Genomic DNA, 6,331 nt, shown 5'->3' with positions numbered 1-6,331 from the left:
CACCCTTGATATCCTCCCACAACTCATCTGGTCTTCGCTCATTAGTGTTCAAGGCCTCAAACCTGTTCCTGAGATGGTTCTGAAATTCAGGTGGATAGACTCAAAGTCATATTTTGGTTCCCGTGAATTCGGTTTTGATCTTATATCCTGCCATTCTACTAAATTGGTCAACTTGCTCTAACAGGTTTTTGTTGAGTCCTTGGGGTTTTCTGTGTACACTATCATATCATCTGCATATAGCTAGATTTTATCCATCGCTTTCAATCTGGGTACCTTTTATTTCCTTCTCTTGTCATATTGCCCTAGCAAGCACTTCCAGTACAATATTGAATAGAAGTGGTGACAGAATATTGAATAAAATTGGCATTCTTTTCTGGTTGCAAGGAAAGTGCTTTTAGTCTTTCTTCATTGAGAATGATAATTGGCTCTTGGTTTTGTATATATACTTTTCACCATGTTGAGGACGTCAGTATATGTCAACATCAGTCTGGAAACTAAGGTGCGCCTGATCCAAGCCATAGTCTTCGTAATTGCTTGCTCTATGTCAGAGAGCTGGACAATGACTAGAATGATAGAAAGAGAATTAATGCCTTTGAGCTGTGGTGCTGGAAAAGAATGTTGGATATACCGTGGACTGCTAGGAAAACAGGTTTGTCCTGAGAGGGTGAAACCAGGCTGCTCCTTGGAGGCATGGATTATGAGGCTTTGTCTAACATACTTTGGGCATGTTGCAAGGAGGGACCAGTCCTTGAAGACAGACATCATGCTTGGAAGGATGGAGGGATAGAGAAAAAGAGGAAGACAATTGATGAGATGGATCGATTCAGTGACTGGGGTAATGAGGATAGGTATGTCAGAGACAGTAAAGTTGGCACAGGGTAGAGCAGGTTTTGGGGCTATTGTACATAGGGTTGCTATGAGTCGTAAACAACTCAACAACACATAACAACAACAACAAGAACAACATGCTGAGGACATTCCCTTCTATTCCAATTTTGTGGAGTGTCTTTTTGAGGAAAGGGTGTTGAATTTTCTCAAATGCTTTTTCTGCATCAATTGCTAAGATCATATGGTTCTTATTACTTGCTTTGTTAATGTGAATTATGTTGATTGTTTTTCTTTTTTTAATTTTATTTTATTATTTTGTGTGTGTGTGTACTGTCAAATCAGATCTGACTGGTACAGGAGGAGGACATTGCCCCTCCTTCTTTAGCAGAGCATCTGGTGAACTCAAACCGTGCACCTCTGGGATTGCAGTGCAGCTTTTTGCCACTAGGCCACCAGAGCTCCCTGATTGTTTTTCTTATATTGAACCATCCGTGCATACCTGTTATGAATCCCACTTGGTTATAATGAATTCTTTTTTTTCTTAATGTGCTTTTGGATTCTATTGGCTAGGATTTTGTGAAGGAGTTTTGCTTCTATGTTCATGAGAGATATTGGTATGCAGTTTTCTTTCTTGGTAATGTCTTTGCCTGGTTTTAGTTTTATGGTTATGCTTGCTTCATAGAATGATTCTGGAAGTGTTCCTACTTTTTCCTATTTTTTTTTAAAAAAATGCTTTAAGTAGAATTGGTGATGGATCTTCTCTGACTTTTTTGTAGAATTCAGCTGTGAAGCCATCTAGTCGAGGACCTTTATTATGGGGAAATATTTTTATTACTTGTTCAATTTCTTCTTTTGTGGTGGGTCTGTTCAAGTGTTCTCTATCTATCCTTGTCAGTGTGAGTAGGGCATGAGTTTCAAGGAATTTGTCCATTTCCTCTAAGTCTTTGAATTTATCAGAGTATAGCTTTTCATACTACTCTAACATTATCAGTTTAATTTCATCTAGTTCTGCTGTGATGTCACCTCTGTCTTTTCTTAATCAAATTATCTGTGTCTTCTCATTTTTTCTTTTGTTAAGTTTGCCAGTGGTTTGTCAATTTTATTGACCCTTTCAAAAAGCAGCTCCTGGTCTTATTGATGATGTCAGATGGTTTTTTGTTTTCTATCTCATTGATTTCAGTTCTTGTCCTTATAATTTCTCTTCTTCGAGAGACTATAGGATTAGATTATTGCTCTTTCTCTATTTAATGAAGGTGTTGTGTTAGATCATTGATTTTTCTTTTTTCTTCCTTTTTTATGTGCGTGCCTATTGCTATGAATTGCCCCCTGAGAACTAACTGCCTTAGCTGTGTCCCAGAGGTTTTGGTGTGTTGTATTTTCATTTTAATTTGTTTCATGGAACTTTTTTTATTACATTATTTTTTTCATTCTTTATTTCTTTTATAACCCAGTTGTGTTCTAGCAGTTTCCACCTGGGCAGTTTTGTAAGCTTTACCATTGTGTAGTTTCTAGTTGAATGGTATTGTGGACTGAGGAGATTTTGTTTTATTTTGTATTATTTTATTGCTTTTGAATTTGTTGAGGCTTGCTTTGTATCCTAATATGTGATCAATTCTGGGAAATGTACCATGTGCACTTGAGAAGAAAATTAATTGAGTTTTAGTTGGGTGCAGTACCCTCAATACACCCACGAGGCCAAGTTAGCTGATTGTATGGTTTAGATCTTCTACATCTTTGTTGAGTTTCTTTTGAGTTGACCTGTCCTTTGGTGATAGTGGTTTGGTGCTGTCTATTTCCTTCTTCAATTCTTTTACCTGTTGTTTTATATATTTTACAGGTCTATCATTTGATGCATAAATGTTGGCTACGGTTATGTCTTCTTGATATATTGTGCTTTTAATTAGTATGTAATGCCCTTCCTATCTTTTATGGTGGTTTTCATTCTGAAGTCTATTTCATCAGAGATTAGTATTGCCACTCCTACTTTTTGGTAGTTGCCATTTGCTTGGTGTATTTTCCTCCCCAGCCTTTGATTTTGGGTCTGTCTTTCTATGTTTTAGATGTGTTTCTTGCAGGCAACATATTGATGGGCTTTGGTTTTTATCTATTCTCCACTCTTTTTTTCTTAATTAGGTGTGCTTATTGTCAGGGCAGGTTTTACCACTACCATTTTGCTGTGTTTCTTTTTCTGTTGTTTCTGGTTACGATGGTCCATGCACTTTCCTTTGGCATCTCCATGTGAAGGACTTGACTTAAAATTTCCTGTAGTTTTGTGCAACAATGAATGAATGGAAATCCAAAGTCTCTGTAAATTTTCATTGAAATTAATAATAATTTTTTTAGAAAAAGAAATTACAAAACAAAAAAAAACCCAACCAAAAACAAACCAACCAACAATAAAAATTTCCTGTACTTTTGGTCTTATTTTCACAAATTCTTTAAGTTCCTTCTTTCCTCCAAAGAATCTAATTTCTCCTCCATACTTGATGCAGAGATTTGCTGGGTATAGGTTTCTTGGCTGGCAATATTTTCCTTCAACTTTCTGTACATACCATCCCACAGTCTTCTAGCTCTCATGGATTCTGCTGAGAAATCAGAATTTAATCTAATTGTTTCCCCTTTATAGGTGACTCTGTTTTTTCTCATTCTGCTTTTAGTATTCTATCCTTATCTTTTAATTTGGAGAAGTTTATTATGATATGTCTTAAGGATTTTCCTTTTGGATCCAGTCTATTTGGTGTCCACTGTGCTTCTTGAATGTGGATTTACCTGTTCTTCAAAATACCTGGGAAGCTTTCTTCTAGTACTTCTTCCGCAATTTTGTCAGTGACTTCCCTGTCACTCCCATGTTCTCAAATTCCAGTCATACATATGTTGTTCCTTTTGATGTCATCCCACATGATTCTAATGTTTTCTTCATTTATGTCTCATCTCTGATTTTTCCTCTACTATGCTTCCAGTGAGGCTCTTGTCTTCCAGCTTACTGACTCTCTGTTCCATCTCTTCAGTTCTACTTTTTTGTCCTACCACGTCATTTCCTCTTGATCATATAGTGTTTCATTAAATTCTTCTGTGTCAGCCAATTTTTGGGTTTTTTTACAATAGCTCTGCATACTCCTCCTATCTTATTTTGATGCTTCCTGGGTCATTCAATAAGCAGATACAAAGACAACAAAGAAACAAAAAATTTGCAACCAGTCTTCTTGTGGAGGCCCTGTAGGATTCTGTAAACTTTCGATATAAGACCCTTGTCAGAAATGGTATTGCCAAATGTTTTTCCCCAATCAGTAGGCTTTCTCCTCACCTTGTTGGAAAAAGTTTTTGAGGCTCACAGGGTTTTCATCTTTAGAAGGTCCTATTCTTCAATTTTATCCTCTCCAGATTGTGCATTTCTGTCTGTATTCTTTATACCATAGAATAGGCCATGTAAGCTTGATCCCAGTTTGTCTCTGATGAACTTTATGGTTTGGGGCTTTACTCCCAGGTCTCTGATCCACCTTGAGTTGATTTTTGTGTATGGTGTGAGATGTGGATCCTGTTTCAGCTGTCTGCAGGTAGGAGTCCGGTTTTGCCAGCACCATTTGTTAAAGAGGTTGTTATTTCCCCACTTGATATGAGCTTTGTAAATAAAACAGTATAAATTTTTTTAAATTAAAAAAAATAAAAATGATGTGAAATAGAATGTATGTGAGTGATTGTATGAAACATAATGTAAATGAAAGATTGTATAAACCACAATGTTGTTGCTATTGTTGTCATGTGCCATCGAGTCGCTTGCGACTCATAGCAACCCTATGTACAACAGCCCTAAACCCTACTCTGTCCTGTGCCAATCGTACCGTCTCCGATACACCCATCCCGATTACCCCAGTCACTAAATCAATCCACCTCATAGAGGGCCTTCCCCTCCTGTGCCTGCCCTGCACCCTCTCAAGCATGATGTCCCTCTCTAAGGACCTGTCCCTCCTTACAACATGTCCAAAGTATGTCAGATGAAGCCCCAGAATCCTTGTCTCCAAGGAGCAGCCCGGTTTAACCCTTTCCAGGATGAATCTGTTTTCTTGGCAGTCCATGGTACATTCAATACTCTTCTCCAGCACCACAGCTCAAAGGCATCAATTCTACTTCTATCCTCCCTAGTCATTGTCCAACTCATTAATGCCTAACAAGTGATTGCAAAGACCATGGCCTGTATCAGATGCACCTTAATCTCCAGAGTGACACCATTGCTCTTCAGTACTTTGGAGAGGTCCCTAACAGCAGACTTTCCCATGGCAATACGTCTTTTAATTTCCTGGATTCTGGTGCTAAGAGTGTTGACTGTGGAGCTAAGCAGACTAAAGCTGTGAACAATCTCAGTCTCTTCACCATCCATCCTGATGCTGCCAATTGGTCCAGTGGTGAGAATCTTTGTCTTCTTGACATTGAACCTCAATCCATATTGAAGGCTGCAGTCCTTGGCCCTCTGCAGCAGGCATTTCAGGTCCTCCATATATGAATGAAATCAAATGTAAAAGAATTATTATATGAAAACCAATGAAAAATTTATTATGGCTTTAGATTTAACATTTAGGTCTTTAATCCATTTTTTTATATTTTAATGAAAGATTATAGAGAATTTAGTTTTATATTCATTCATAGTTGCACATTTTCCTCCCTGCCCACCCCCCGAGTTAGCTTTTCTCTTTGAAAAGAAAAAAAAATCTTTCACTGTTATACAGTCCCCACACCCCCACATCCCCAGACCACTTTACTTTGCAGCTCTTATTCTGGACTCTTGTCATGCAAATAATACCTAATCATATATTCCCTTTAAACAGTTCTTTCCCTAATCTGATTCAATGCAGTATACATTATTTATCCCCTCTTTTCTGAGTTTCCCTCCAACCCCAATGTCAGTCCTGTTTTATAACAGTGGCATTATGCAGTATTTGTCCTTTTGTGACTGAGATATTTCACTCAGCATAATGTCCTCCAGGGTCACCCATTTTGTAGAATATTTCATTAGTTCCTTGTTTTTCAGTGCAGCATAGTATTCCATTGTGTGAATATACCACACCTTCTCTTTGTTGATTGGCACTTGGGCTGCTTCTAACTCTTTGCTATTGTGAACAATGCCACAGTAAACATGGGTGTGCATGACTTTTTAAAAGTCCAAACTGTCCTCAGCCTGGATCCCTCTCCATACCATATAAAACCACAAAAACACAAAGCAGAATAAAAACCAGAAAAATTAAAGTAATCTTTGAATTAGAGTTGTAAAATCACTTCTTTGCAAATAGTTCAAGGGAGGAAATGTGTGTGTGTGTGTGTGTGTGTGTGTGTGTGTGTGTGTGTGTTGACAGATAAAAGCCTCCATACCTTTAAACCTATATGCAGAACAGATTATCAGGAAGGCTGGGCTCTATGAGGAGAAATGTGGCATCAGGACTGGTGGAAGATCTATCAACAATCTGCGTTATGCAGATGACACAACCCTGCTTGCTGAAACTGAGGAGGACCT

The 6,331-nt window shown here is 38.0% G+C and overlaps 1 protein-coding gene across 1 annotated transcript in view; it reads left to right on the top strand.

The window, feature by feature from the left end:
* The window catches only part of F8 (coagulation factor VIII, procoagulant component), a 212,088-nt gene that overhangs the window by 202,744 nt on the left and 3,013 nt on the right, over positions 1–6,331 (top strand). The gene's annotated exons all lie outside the window — the stretch shown is intronic.

The sequence above is a fragment of the Elephantulus edwardii genome, unplaced genomic scaffold (assembly GCF_000299155.1).
Source record: "Elephantulus edwardii isolate Elephantulus edwardi_28Jun2011 unplaced genomic scaffold, EleEdw1.0 scaffold00269, whole genome shotgun sequence".
Classification (NCBI taxonomy): domain Eukaryota; kingdom Metazoa; phylum Chordata; class Mammalia; order Macroscelidea; family Macroscelididae; genus Elephantulus; species Elephantulus edwardii.
Note: the sequence above shows the minus strand (reverse complement) of the source record. Positions and strands in the feature narration are given on the sequence as shown.